The 15,249-nt window shown below is 31.5% G+C and overlaps 1 long non-coding RNA gene across 4 annotated transcripts; it reads left to right on the forward strand.

Annotated features, from left to right (window-relative positions):
* Positions 1-1,372: 1,372 nt before the first annotated feature.
* Positions 1,373-7,670, forward strand: LOC112739638 (uncharacterized). 4 transcript variants are annotated; one of them, XR_003170585.3, is made up of 4 exons: positions 1,373-2,031; positions 2,113-2,260; positions 3,802-3,908; positions 4,269-4,429. It is a non-coding gene; the product is annotated as an uncharacterized lncRNA (long non-coding RNA). The 4 variants fall into 4 exon arrangements; XR_003170579.3 differs by lacking the exon at positions 4,269-4,429 and adding an exon at positions 7,285-7,670 and having other exon boundaries at positions 1,416-2,031; XR_003170591.3 differs by lacking the exon at positions 3,802-3,908 and having other exon boundaries at positions 1,407-2,031.
* The last annotated feature ends 7,579 nt before the right edge of the window (positions 7,671-15,249 follow it).

Raw genomic sequence — 15,249 nt, forward strand, 5'->3', positions numbered from 1 at the left:
TAGCTATTGATGCAGTTATTTTAGTTTAATAATTCAACAACATATTTTATTCTATTAATTAATAATAAAAATAATAAATTTTAATAATTTTTTAGTATTTCTTTTAAATTTTATTTGGAGGATAATTGTATTGTAGAAAAATTATGATCGGGCACAAGTGAAAAAAAATGGTAAAATTATAGCCAAATAATTTGCAATAATTTTTTCAGGATTTGTCCAGCTCTACAAGTCCGAAATGCTATCCAATATCTTTAAGCCATTGGAACAATGGTTTGGATCATTTCGCCGTAGTCTCAATTCAACGTAGCATGAAAGCTGCTTATTAGATTAGCCTTTTTTGTCATTTTAAGGATCATTTTAGGGATTCTTTGGTAATTTTTATGCACAGTAAAAAAACAAATGATTAACTTGAAAATGGACAGTACATGGAAGAGCAGATTTTTGTTCTACGGAGCTCGTCTCTCGTTTTTGTGGGTAAAAATTATCTCCCATACCTGTTTCTCAACGGGTAAATTCATGCGAGTATCCGTTCCGTCGGAAATTTTTGCCATGCCTAATAAAAACTAAATCCGTAATTGAACCAGTAGAACTAAAAATTTAACTGAAATTAAATTAAATTAAATTAAATATAATAAAATAATATATTTATGTATAATATATATTTTTTTAAAATAAATAATTTTTTATATTTTATTATTTTAAATTAGTTTACTATTAAAAAATTAAATTGGTTCAACTAATTAACTATTATTTAATTATTTTTTTATTTTTAATTAATTCATTACTAATCAATTTTTATCTTGAATTGAACTTGTTTGATAAATAATTCCTAATTAATCTGATCAATCCAATTCTCAGAATAATAATACAACAAAATTTGCTAATACCTTAAATCTATGTCGTAAGGAACAGATCAGAGCACCAATAGTATAACAGGGATTTAATTAGTTTGTGCGTACAATAATAACGGGTTAATGCATATTGTAAGACCCCAAATTTTGAAAATTAAATAATAAATTATTTATAATTTATTTTATTTATTCAAAAGCATATTTTCAGAAATTTTTGTATTAATTGAGTACTTTTAATTATTGATTTAAAACTTTAGTGATTTAAAAACAATGAGAATTTATATGCGTTAATTTGAATAACTAGATTTTGAACTTTATTTTATAATTTTAAAGAAAATTAATTTAAATATCTCTAATTATTGAATTAGAGTCTTTATTTAAAAAATAAATTATAAGTTGATAATTAAATAATATTTTCATAGATATTATTATTTGATTAAATTTGATTTCAAATTATTACTCTATTACCTTTAATTTTATTAAAATTACTAAAATATCCAAAATTTTCAATTTCAAACCCTAATTTCACTAACCCTAACCTCTCTCATTCAATTCACATACACGTGCCCCTCTCCACCCGTTTGTTTCTCAGTGAGCCACGCTAACCCTCCCTCACCACTCATTCACTCATAAACAGAACACACACCACACACAAAACAAATAAACAAGCGCATACACAGACATATACACGGAGAGAAGAGAAGAGAGAGTGCTGCGAGCCAGGGACGACGCGAGGAAGGAGAGGAGCCATCGTGCTCGGCCGCTGCTAGCTCCATCGCATCCTACGCCGCGCCATCGCCCCCAGACCGCGTCCGTTCCGTTCAGCCACCGCCGCTGCCGTCGTGTGGGTGAGAGAGAGAAGCTGAGAAAGACTCAGCCGCGAGAACCAGAGGCGCGTGAGAGAGGGAAGACACGATCGACGAAGGGAAGGGAAAAGGGTTTCACCACCGCGGTGTCCGGCCACCACTGCTGCCTCCGACTGGAGCCCTAGTCACCGGAGCCCCTATCGTCGCCGTTGCATGTGAGAGGAGGAGATGACATTGCTGATTTGGATTCTGCCCATGTCCCTCATCGTCACTGGAATCACGAACCAGAGGCGGAAGGAGGCATTCCTCCATCGCCCGCCAGCCACCAAGCTATGACTAAATTGGAGACATTGTTTCTCTTACCTTCCGTTTTGGTAAGCTTATGAAGAAATTGCTCTGTCTCTGCCCTGTATCACCTTGCTCCGCAATTGTTTCTGATTCATTTAGTTTTTCAGAGTCATTATTGTCATTATTCGGCGTTGCCACCCTTGTCTAGAGCTATTGAATGTTTCTGCTGCGAGAATAATACTAGAATCGCTGCTGCTGCCACGAATTGGGGATAAAGGGGATACCTGCGTCAAAACCTGCTATTGCGACATTGAGGTAGGGGATTTGTTTTACAATAAATGTTTTAAGTTATGAATGCCAATAAAATTAAATGAGTAACTGCAAATGGTTTATGGTTGCTTTGTGTGAATAATTGTTGGAATTGAGTTGAATCATGGTTGTAGTTGGTGATTGGTTAATGATTTAATGTTGTAATTAATGACGATGTTGTGTATTTTGAAGTTATACTTGCTGCTAGTACTTGTTGATGTTGATCTTGTGTATGGAATGTTGCTGTGGCTGCTGGAAATTGATTTGATGAATCAGAACTTGAGATATGTTGTTATAGATGAGGTGCTGAAGAATGGATACTGTGATAATATTGTTACGTTGCACTTATGATATGAAATTGTGATATATTGAATTAAGAGTTCTTGGGCAACTTTGGTTAGTCAAAAAAAAGTTAGAAATGTGGTTTTAGATGAATCCTAGGCTTGAATATAGGATTTGGTATGTGAGGTTGTTGGAAATACTTTGTACAGAATTTCTGCAGAAATCTGCATAATTGGCAGCAGAACAAAGACTTTTTAGGAGGGGTCCAGACTTAATTTTTAGATGAAATTATTTTTCTGTAAAACTTTAGTGTGTCTTGAATATTCCATAATAAAATTCATGGAGTTTGGCGAAGTGGTTTGGAAGATACGATTTTTTGAAATTTAGTGGTTGCTGCAGATTTTTCTGGTTTTCTGGTTCTGCAGTACCAACTTCCAGACGCTATAACTTTTAATTTAAACAGAATTTTGAGTTGATTTTAAAAGGATTTTAAAGATTTATCAGTCTATTTTAAGTGAGTACAAGTTTCATGTTCATATCTATTTTGTAGACTTAGATAAGTCACTTGGAAGGTCGGTTGTTTGCTGGAAACTCTGAACTGGTTTATGAAAACAAAGCTCCACTTCCAATTGATAATTAATTAATCAAATGAAATGATATGAACCTGAAATTTGTGGATTCTAAAACTTAGGGATGTTGACTGTAATCTCACCAAAATTTAGAAGTAACGAATTAGAATTGAAATTATTATGGAATTTATAAAAAACATGGCTGCTGTCTATTTTTTGAATTTTTGTAAATGCAATAGCAGAATTTTAAAGCTTGTACAAAATTCAATTCTAATCCAAATTCAGTAAAACCTAACTTAAATTAAAGATTAAGATCTCTAGAGTTACCTTACCAACATTGTTTTGAATTAGACAAACTTAGGAAATGAAAAGGAATGTAAGTTGTCCCTAAGAAAGGTTAAAGTTAAGGACAATGATAGTGAGAGATATAGTGAAGAAAGAAAAAAGAGGAATAAGGAATGAAATAAAAGTTGAGACCGAGTGCTAATGCGGAAGTGTCCGCCTAACTGATATCATATTGTATGTTTAAATGGGCCTTTGTGCCGAACTGCTAATGCGAAAGTGCCTGCCTAATGGATAGCCTGAGATTGCTAATGCGGGAATGTTTGCCTAATTGATAGCACTGTTCCTTACTGTGATACACATTGAAATGTTATTATATGAGGTCTAATTGACACGGGTAACCGTGATGCCAAGGTGTCTAATTGACATAGTAAAGGGACCATATTCGGGGTTCACTCCGAGTAACGTCGGGTTGCGGGTAGACAACCGACGCATGAGCTCATGGCCTGCGCTAGGAACAGGTATGCATCATCTTGTTTGCACATTTATATTTGATTGTGTTTGCTTTATTTTTATTTATTTGTGATTGTGCGGTTGTTTTGGTGATGTACTGGTGTGCTTTATGGATATTTTACTTGTGTTGTAGTCTTGATAATGTATTTAGGAATGTTGTTTATGGATAAGGAATTGTTAATGTGACTGGGATTTTGTTTAAGTAACGTGATTTAAAGAAAGGAATTTAAAACAGTTTTAAGTGAAATTGTTTTTGTGATATGAACTAGCTATTTGTATTTACTCTGTTTTTTTTTTTTATGGCGTTCACGTTCCCTACTGAGAACGTGTGGCTTTGTTCTCACCCCAAAATCTTCCACCCCTTTCAGTGACACAGGTTCTAGGACTGAGTGTGAAGCTGCGAGCGATTATGAGTTTCTTTTGAATTCTTTTGTATAATATTTATCATTATTAGTAATTAAGTGATTATTATTACCTGTGTGTTTTTTTATGAATGATTTTGATTAATGAGAAATAATATTTTCCTGCATTTTCTTAAAAATTGAAACGCGGTATCGAATTAAAGGCTCAATATTAAATAGTAAGTATGGAAAACAGGTCAGTAACGCCTTGCTTTTGGTACGATCATGACGTGCTGAAAGTTAGGGTGTTACACATATTCATGCTATTTATTGTTTGAGAAAATGACAATTTTTTTCTTCTGTCTAAATAAAACTATTTTCTCTTTTATTTATAAAATATATGTTTACTTTTTTTTTACACCAAAAACAAAACACATTTTTTAGTTTATTTAACTAAAATATTTTTTAATAATTATTATAATTATATATAAAAATTAATAATAATTGTTTGGTTTATAATAATAATAACAATATAAAATAAATATTTTTAATAAAAAATTATGTAATTTTAATATTTTATCATTAATCATCAAATATGAAAAAATATTGAGATTAAATATTTTGTAAGATGTTAAAATATTTTATATTATGTGATAAAATATAAAAAAATAAATTTTATTACAATAATAATATTGAATAAACCAAATAATTATTTTATCACTACAACAACAAACAACAACAAAACTTTAACCCTTTAGGTTAGATCGACTATATGGATTAGTTGATGTCATTGAAATCTATCATAAATCATGTCTATAAATCATGTCTATAATGAGATTATTTACACAAAATTATATTATCACTAATTTATATATAATTATAATAATTATTAAAAGATAATTTGATCAAATAGACTAAAGAGTGTTTTTTTTACTAAGGGAATGGAGTGTATGTTTTATAAGTTAAAGGAAGAGAGTGTTACTTAAACGTCCTAAAGATGATGGAAGTGTTATCACTATATTATAGAAGTATTAAATGTTAATTGTGAAATTTGTCGATAATTACAAGAGTTTTTGTAAGGACCCGATTTTTAGTAAACCGAATTTTCGACAATTCAACGATTTATTTCGTAAAATTTATAACCATGGCTCATCATGAATCAGTGAGGCGATCCAGATTTAAAAAAAAAAGAAAATTAAAGAAAAATATTAATAAATAAGTAAAAAAATTCTACCTTTATAAAGGTAAATATTCTCTTGATTATGTAGAGACCTGTTTATACTTGGTTTTGGTCTGCTTTTTCTCACTAGAAATTTTTTGAGTTGAGATTTGCTTTTTATGATGATTTTGCTCTAGTTGAAAAAATAGCAACATACCAAAGACTGTAAAATCAGTAATAATATAATTATCACCTTTGTAATTATCCTTTTAGGATTAATCTCAGCTACTCATTCTTGTTGTTATTCTTTTAAGAATAAACATCAGCTGTTCATTGTTTTACCACAAGGTAAAACTTAATCCGAGACAGACCTCAGCCTAATACTCAGCGTACATCTCCTAGAGACACTGAATTCTCTTTCTTCTCTCTCAAGTAACACGGTCCCCTCTATCCCTAGAGTGGCCAAATTCTCTCTCTCTTTTATCTTTTTCGTAGTGTTTTTAACTCGAGCAACAAACTGCGAATAAATTCGATACAAAAGCGTTGACCAAGCTTCATAATTTTCACACCCCTTCCTTTTTCATTCTTTATCCCCTTGACCACTGGATTTTAGCACTTTTTATCACTATTAATACATGTTTTACTTCAGCCTTTATTTAAGTAGAAACAAAAAACACTAAGTTAAAGCTAAAAAAAATAAGTGAAAATAAAAAGAAAGAGAACCGAGCTTTAAAGAGAGAGAGAGAGAAGAGCACATCTTCAGCTAAGTTGAACATTTTTCCAACACATATTCATAGTGTTCATCTATTGTTCTTGGATGGTTTTTCAAGGATTCAAGCATTCTAAGTCCAAATTCTTGTTCTCCCTTGCTTTTCTTGTTTCATCATACAAATTCTAGCAAAGATAACCATCATTATTCACCTTTTCTTTTTTGGTTTTCAACCTAAAACTAAGGGTCATGTTTCTCTCTTCTATGTCTAGAAAATTATTATTGAAGGCCTTAAAGGAGCATGCCAAAAGAACTAAAAAATTCAAGTTCAAAGTGGATGAAATTCATTCCTTTTTCCAGCACCATAATTCAACCAAGAGGACTCAATTTTTATTAATTGTCTTCTTACTTTTGTTTAGGTAATTTTTGGTGTGTAAAATGTGTAAGAACTTATTTGAACAAGAGGTAAGGATTAGGATTAGTTAGATTATCCTCATACTTAATTGGTGTTCATATGAGAACTATTTTATGATAATTTTGTGCATAAAACCTAATTCTGAAAATTGTATGATGCACAGTTATTTTGACTTGATATATATGTGAAATATAATTTTTTTATGACCATGTTTCTTATATTTAAGAGCCGAAAATTTGCAGCACTTGACGTTTAAGTTTCAAACCTCAAAAGTCACTAAAAAGTGGTGGAAATCATAAAAAAAAACCCTAAGAAAATCATCCACAAAAGGGTGTAAAAAAATCTACTTTAAAGTCCTCTGAAAAATGCATGGTGCATCACTAGGGGTATTTAGGCCACTTGTATAAAAAAGGGGTTAAAAATATAACTAACACAAGCTAGGTTAATAACTGTGGTCTTAGAGATAAAGTTATAATTATATGAAAAAACTGGATTAAAATTATAATTAATACAAAATTAACAAGTCTAAATAAAAGCTTTAGGTAAGTGATAAACCGCTATTTTACGGTTTATCTTATGCTCAATTAAGTGGATTTTATCAATTTTTCATACACTTGTTCATACAAAATGCATGGCTTTACATTCTCCTTCCTAATTTTGTGCTATAATTGAAAACATGCTTCTTTGACCTTATATTTGCTAATATTAATCCTCTCTTATTATCATTAGATGCCGTGATATGTGCGTTAAGTGATTACAGGGATTACAGAGCAGGAATGGATTGGAGAACGGAAAGGAAGCATGCAAAAGTGGAAGGAATTCAAGAAATTGAAGGAATTGTTGAGCTGTACAGCCTGACCTTCTCACACTAAAACAATCATAACTTGAGCTACATGGGTCCAAATGAGGCAGTTCTAGTTGCGTTGGAAAGCTAACATCCGGGGCTTCGAAATAATATATAATTTACCATAGTAACCATACAGCGTATATATAGTGAACAACGATGTAATCATTTTTTCAACTTCAAAAAGCTACATTCTTTGTGATAATTTTTTCATAGGAATTAATTTTTTATTAAATTTTATGTAATATTTATAATACAATATTAACTTTTATTAATTATTTAGTATCTGTAGATGCTTTAAATATGTGTTCGTAATTTGTGTGTTATGTGCAACATTTAAAATATAGTTTTTATGGAAGTTTAAATACGGGTAACAAGAAACAGAAGGAGGTGAACTCACCCCTTAACAGGAACCATTCTCAACACGTTGAAGCTCACTCACCACCCAACTACAACCAGTACCACCACCAGCGTAAAATTATTTTTACTAATGCAGTTGATAAGATGACAACAGCCATAACCTCTTTGACGAAAATCCTCGAAAAACAAAACCAAGTGGCTTATCCATTGTACGTCGTTAATAGATCTAGATCGGACAATCCGTACATAGAAAATTTAGCTATTAATAATACGACGAATATTAATAATTCAAAAACTGATAACAAAGTTGACATAGATAAAATAATGAGCAAATTCATTCGATCCCAAGAATGTCTAAAAACAGTTGTACAACCCATCCTACACAAATTCTCCCCTAGCAATAATTCTGATAACCACGCAAACGACGTTACTCTCAAGGAGCTCTTCAAACCAAATGTCTCCCCACGAAGATCTTCTGAATTAGATTGGAATTCAAATACGGGAATATATATTGATAAAAGGGTACCTCATCGTTTGTGCTGCCACGGCGTTCATGTGGCCCGAAAATTCCACAGGTATGTGTATAAAAACATGAAATTGTATTGTGATGACTTTGTTTAGTATTAATGTTTTTAATTTTATTGTTTAATTACACATGATTATGGCTGCGTGTTTGCAGTGGATGCCCATTAGTTTTAGACCACCGGAGGATATGATTCTAACGACGGATGAACTTGCTTGTGCCGTATATATTTTTGGTCCGGATTTAAAGTTTCAAGTTAATCGGTAACACCTTATAAGACTATTCGATTTGATGCAAGTCTACTTTATACTTTCGTAACAACAATTTTCTGAATTGAATATTTGCATGTGCATTCGTAAAGGGATGAAGTATTGGTGTCAACTCGTACCGCATATGCAAATAGAGAAAGTTTAGCCACGTTAATTCCAGGAGAACAAGTCATCCAAGATGTAAATATTTATTTTTTATTATTTAACATTAAAAAAGTATAAAATGTTAATGTTATGTATCGTAAAATTAAAAATATACAAATGTATTTATTTGTAGGTTATAGATTTCCTTGCTTGCATTCTCACACAATAGCATAAAAAGCTTAACAAGTTGCCCTCCGTATGGTTTCTGCCAACAACTTTTTCGGTAAGTTTTAGTACAAAAATACTGTGGATAAATTTGTATTTAATATTTTGTTTGGATTAAGTTTCAAGCAGCATATGAATAATTTGATGTCATATTTTTTTATGACAATATAATCAGCAATTAGCACTTACATGGTTCAGACCACCCAATCAACTAAGGGAACAATATGCAGATAACTATATGTATAAGATTGAGTACTTATCAAAGGTAAGTCCTTTAATTTTTAGTAAATAAAATATGATTTATTTCATACAAATTGTATGGTTATCTTAATAGCATAGACTCACAATCCTCCTTATTTTGTAAATAAGTATATTTTTGTCCCCATCAACGACCTCAATGAGCATTGGTTCCTGATAATCTTAGACATAAAAAAAGAAAAGATCGTTGTGCTTGATTCTTGTAAAATACCAGACAGAAATTATGGTAGGCTATTATCAGTTAAAACCATGGTAAGTGGTCCAGTTTGATTTTGTTTGAAAGTAAATTTAGTTTTTCAACTTTTATTCTCTTTACTATTATGAATGTTTTGTATATAATAAAAAAAACACGACATCGTTTGAAATTACAATTGAAATTTGTATTTTAAGATCATTGCTATATTCGGTTTGTAAGTGATTTAATAGTTTGTTTAATTTGAAATTAAGGTTCATTTGTTAACACTAATATCGAATTAATAATTTTTAAATTTTTTATAATCTATCCATTTTAGACAGGTAATAAAAATTAACCCGTTACATTGCTTGCACTACACAGTATCACATTATATTTTATGTCACACAGGCTATATTCATCGAACGAATGTTAAAACACAAATCTTTCTACAATTCTAATGAAATTACTGTACCTCGGATTTCTAAGTTTCGTATCGTGGAACCGTCTGACCTGCCACAACAGAGGAAAGGCTCGTAAGTAATATTATTTTAAATTTTTTTTTACTTTCATGTCTATCGAGTTTGTTATGTACGAATCATGTGTTCGGTTAAACTGATTAAGTAGTACAAATCACACATTTAACTTTTCAGTAATGATTGCGGTATCTGGGTTGCTCAATGGATGAAAGAGTGCGGGTGGACTGATGATTTTGGCATCACGGTAATCAAATTTATTCAATTAATAAATTTTTTATTATTATTAGAAAAAAATGTAATATGTATCTAAGTGTATATATATATATATATATATATATATATATATATATATTATTCTAATTGTTCCGTACTTTTTAAAATTATTAGGTCTCTGACAGTGATAGGATGATGCTAGCAATCGACTTGGTTAGCAAGGAATTCAATATGAAGAAGTCAGAAGTCAGAAGTTATGGATAAGGCACATGCATATATGAAAAATATACTACAAAAATAGTCACGACTACAAAAGGATATGTAGTTTTTTTTTCCATCGCATTTTATTTTTTCCGAGACACATCATATTTTATTATGCATTTTTTAGTTTAAGTGATTCTTTGGTTATAGGATATTTTGTTCTCTTATCGAATCTATTGTTGAGTCATTTGATGTTTATTTCTATGCTTAATAAGAGAGCTAATATCATTTAACTTTAATCTTTTGATTTCAAGATAAATCCAAAGATATAACTTTTATGCATTATATAATTTAAAAGTTACTTATTATATAGTTATCTAATAACATTCTCAACTTAAAATAACTGTTGTTTCTGGATAGTAATCAAATGACGATAATACTAATAAGAAGATTCACATTCGATTATGAAAATCAATCTCATCCTGAAGATATGATATCATTTTTTCTAAAAATGTAAAACCAAGCAATAATGTATAGTTTACTTAATGTGTATGTTGAAATAAATGTTAATTGTATATAGTAGCAGCCACACGTGGAATTGCAATGGCTGTATTTTGTCTCAATGTACTATATTACACTGCGATTTAAATATACAAGTCTTTAATTAAAAAACTTACATTTATGTGCTGTTTTTTACTAACTTAGTTCGAAATAATAAATTTTGATATCATTTTATAGGGTTACTGACATCAAATTTTGATAATTTGGCCAAAAATTATAAATGCTTTGTGTCTTAATTTTTTCAACAAACCTTCAACAACTCATAAAAGTTTATAGCATATATGGTTTTAGATTATAGTGATAGACAATGGTAAAAGTTGCGATGATAATACCTGGTGATAATTCATAACGATCGTGCGAAGAGAAGGTAGCAGGATAAGAAAAAAATAAGAAAGATGGCCAATGTAATTTAATAGTCAATAATATGTATGTGTACAGAGATCAGTATACAGTAAGAGAAAGAATATTGTTTAATATGATGAAGGGATATTACAAAAATGTATATTAATGTTTTATAAAAATAAAAAATAAAGATAATTTAAAAAATTAAATATAAAATTTAAAAATATTTTTTACCAATTGATAATATATATGAATATAAAGGGTATTTAGAATATGAATTTTTATCTCTACTTCAAATTAGATACTATTAAAAATAGATAAGTAAAGTTAATAACGTTTATAAATAGTTAATTATTTATAATGTTTATAAATCTTTAATTGAATTTTGTTATACATAATAACAACATAATAAATTTGTTTAATATCTTATTTAATTTAAATTTATAAATTTTATATAATATAAATTGAAAAAACTTGGATAGGTTTTTTTAATGTTTTTATCTTTAATGTTTAAATTATTATATCCAATTAATAAGGTTAAAATTAAAATTAGAAAAGTTAGTCTTATAAAGAGTTACTAAATATATTAAACTGCTAATATAATAATTAAGTAGGTTAGTACCCTAGAGTTAAGTAGTGTTCCATCCAATTTAAAATTATTGTGCTTTACAAAAAATATTTTATTTTACCAATATTATTTACCATGAGTTTTTATAAATTCATGCAATATTGATAAAAGACTTCCTTTTTTTCCTGTTCATTTTTCGGAATTCAATTTACATGATTTTTTATTTTTAGTTTACAGGAGTTTTATAAACCCCCTTTAAAAATTTTTAATCTTGGGTAAATAGTCGCCTCTTTCAATTTTTCCCCAATTTTGGCGCAAAAGAAAAACCTAAACCCGCTCAAACCAAAACATTCTTCTCAATCCTTTCCTAATTCCATCGTCTATGCTTCACACCAAAATCTCTGTTTTGCTGAGCTTTTGTTCCCTAAACCCATCGTATATCCTTATCTAAACCCATCTTCTCGTCAGGAACTCTGTTCCTTGGCTGCTTCTACTAATGGTTGCGTTGCTGATAGGGGTGTTCAAAACCGATTTAAACCGACAAAACTGACCAATCGAACCAAACAAACCGAAAATCGAATAAATCGAAAACCGAAAAAACCGAAAAATGATATTTTGATTTTTTGCGGTTCGGTTCGGTTTTCGATTTTAATTGTAAAATCCTAACCGAACCGAACCGAACCGGTTACTTAAAAAAACCCTAAAATTCAAACCCCCCAACCCCCAACTTACCCAAGTAGTCGCCACTCCCACACTCAGCATTCAGCAACCCTAGTCCCCACTCCCCAACTCTCTCCACTCTCTATCTCCCCTTGAGTCCTCAACCACTCCACAGCACCAAAAACTCCTCCTTCCATCCTCCATAGAGCCGTCGACCTCTCAGCCACTGACATCGTCAAATGGCACCCTCTTGGCAGCCCTTCCTCGTCAGTCGTCACGCTTCCCTCTTCTCGTTTCTCGGCGCGGTCCTTTCTCTTTCGACCTTCCTCATCGTGCTTCCCTCTCCTCGGCGGGGCTCTGTCTCTCCCTCCCTTCCTCGTCGTCATCCACGCGCTGCAGCCGCCGTCTCCTCCACGCACCAGGAGCTGCGTCGTCCTCTACGAACAGCATTCTTCGTTTCTTCCAGAACTTGAGAGGAGTCACCAACATTTGATTCCATTCAATTCACCCTTCATAAACCCTAATCTTCAACCAGGTAACGTTCCACCTAGTTTTCTTTCTTTGTCCCTTTCAGCATTCTCTTCTAATATCAAATCCTAGGGTTTATCACACATAGAATTGGACGATTTGATTCATGTTGCGTTGAAGAAATAATGTAATTTGGCTTTCAATAATTTTTTTCTGATAAAATAATTGTTCAATTGGTTGTTTATTATATATCGATGCTAATTATACGTGGGATTATGCCATGTTTAATCACTATATTTTGTTTAGATTGTATAACAAAATTTCCAGGAAGTTCTGTGTAATTTGTGAATCTGTTAATTGTATAATTATGTTTTTTTATTCTGGTTTTAGCTATGGTTGTCTTTGTTTGTGTCTCTCTTGGATTGTGAATTTGTGATGCTGTGACATGCCTTGTTTTGTTTGGCTATTTTTTTTTTTTTACCTTTTAAATAGTATTAGCTTCCTGATTTGATTAGTTTTGTTTATTCTAGTTTAGTTTTATACGAGCTTGCTTGAATTTGCTTGAAATTTCTTCTGATTGCTGGTTTACTGTCATTGATTCATTGTTGCTGGTTTTTGTTAACTTGTTATATTTGTTTTATTATTTTACTTGTCACTGATCATTGATTTCATTGTTGCTGGTTGTTGTTTTATTGCTGGTTCAGTGATTCTAATTTCTTTTATCTGGTATAGCACAAGTCAGTCAATATTATGAGATACTGATTTTTATTTAATATTTCTGTGTTTTGCTGCTCCTGCTCCTGCAGTTCATCCTGAAAGTTGGAAACCTATGTGGTCTGTTTCAAGGTCAGATTGACTTTAGTTATGATGTTTCATTATGTGATTTGTTTTCTAATCTATTCATTTAACTCTTTGGTAGAACACAGTCTGATTCAGATGTTTTCTTTGATGACAGGCCAATAATGCATACGTATTCCCCGAACAGAGCAGCGATTCCCCACCGCAGAACAGAGCAGAGATTCCCCACCGCCGCTGCACCACGAACGCGAAGACCCAGATCAACACAGCACCTCGCCACCACCAACTGACCCAACAGGGCAGCACAGCAGACAGCACCCACGAGGCCACGATCAACAAAGCACCTCGCCACCTCCACTCAGCAGCGTTTCTGGGTTCTGGCCACCCACGATCAACACAGCAGGTCGCCACCTCCACCTCAATTTATTGTTCAGTTTATTGTTGATAACTTGGGTTTATAATTATGAAATAGTTAGGGCTTGATTTTGTTAATTATTATTTCTGTGTTTATGAGTTGCTGGATTTGTTTAGGGTTTTGTTACTTTCTTGTTAATAACTTTGATTCTGTACTTCTGAGTTGCTGGGTTCAAATTCTATGATTCTCTGATTCTGTGATTCTGATTCTGTGATTATGTGATTCTGAATTGATTTTTGGTTTGCTGCACTTATTTTGCTTGTTTTGAAATTTTGTTAGTAATACTGATGAGTTACTATGTAATTTCACTCATTTTTGTTCAATAATCATTGATTCATTGTTGCTGTTTGTTGGTATTGTTTACTTTATTGTTGGTATTCTTGTTTGTTGATTCATTGTTGCTCTTGCTCATCACTATTTCGGTTTTTTCTTCTTCCTTCCTTGAATATGTTTAACTTCTATTTCTATTCCGCTGTCTGATTTTGTTGAGCCTCTACTTTTACTTGGACTTTCCAACACCATTTCTTGTTGCCTTCCATTTTTATTCTAACATTAACACAAATTTTTTAAATTAAATCTAAAAATGTAAAAAATTAAATTTAGATAAAATAAAAAATTATAAAGATAATTCTAATATGAACTGTCTGTGCTTTGTGATGCTGAAGTCGCTCTTGTTGTCTTCTCCAGCCTTGGCCGTTTGTATGAGTATGCTAACAACAGAAATCCTCTCGAAGTAAGCTGTTGATTTTCTGTCATATCAAGTGTGCTCTGGTGTTTTCCTTAATACTCTATCTTACTTGTGCATATTTTCTTTGGTAATTTTCACCAACTATTTGTCTATTTTGCAGGAAACAGCTCGAAACAGCTCCAATTAGAGTTTTTGGACCATGGAGTACTAATTTTGTTGAAGAATTAGCTTGAGCCACTTCCCGATGGAAGCTTGTCAAATATTAACATAATGGTTTGTACTTTGTATATTCTGAATCATAGTTATTAAGTATTTTTCGGGAGTTTCTTGTATTGGTGCAAGTTCAAACATAAGTAACTGGAAAGTTATAATGACATTCACCAAAACTAAGTAATTCCTCACAAATTGTATTTGCTTGTATTCTAGATCTTGATCACATCAAACCAAATTTAACTTCGACTTACTAAAAGCTCAAAAGTTGGCTCGAGCTTTTCTTCTCTTGTATTAAAATAATTATATATGTATAGATGTGTATATAATACAAAATATAGAGCTCATTATATATGTTAGCCTCTCATAACTTGCTGGCAAATTCAT

This window comes from Arachis hypogaea, chromosome 2 (genome assembly GCF_003086295.3).
Source record: "Arachis hypogaea cultivar Tifrunner chromosome 2, arahy.Tifrunner.gnm2.J5K5, whole genome shotgun sequence".
Taxonomy (NCBI): domain Eukaryota; kingdom Viridiplantae; phylum Streptophyta; class Magnoliopsida; order Fabales; family Fabaceae; genus Arachis; species Arachis hypogaea.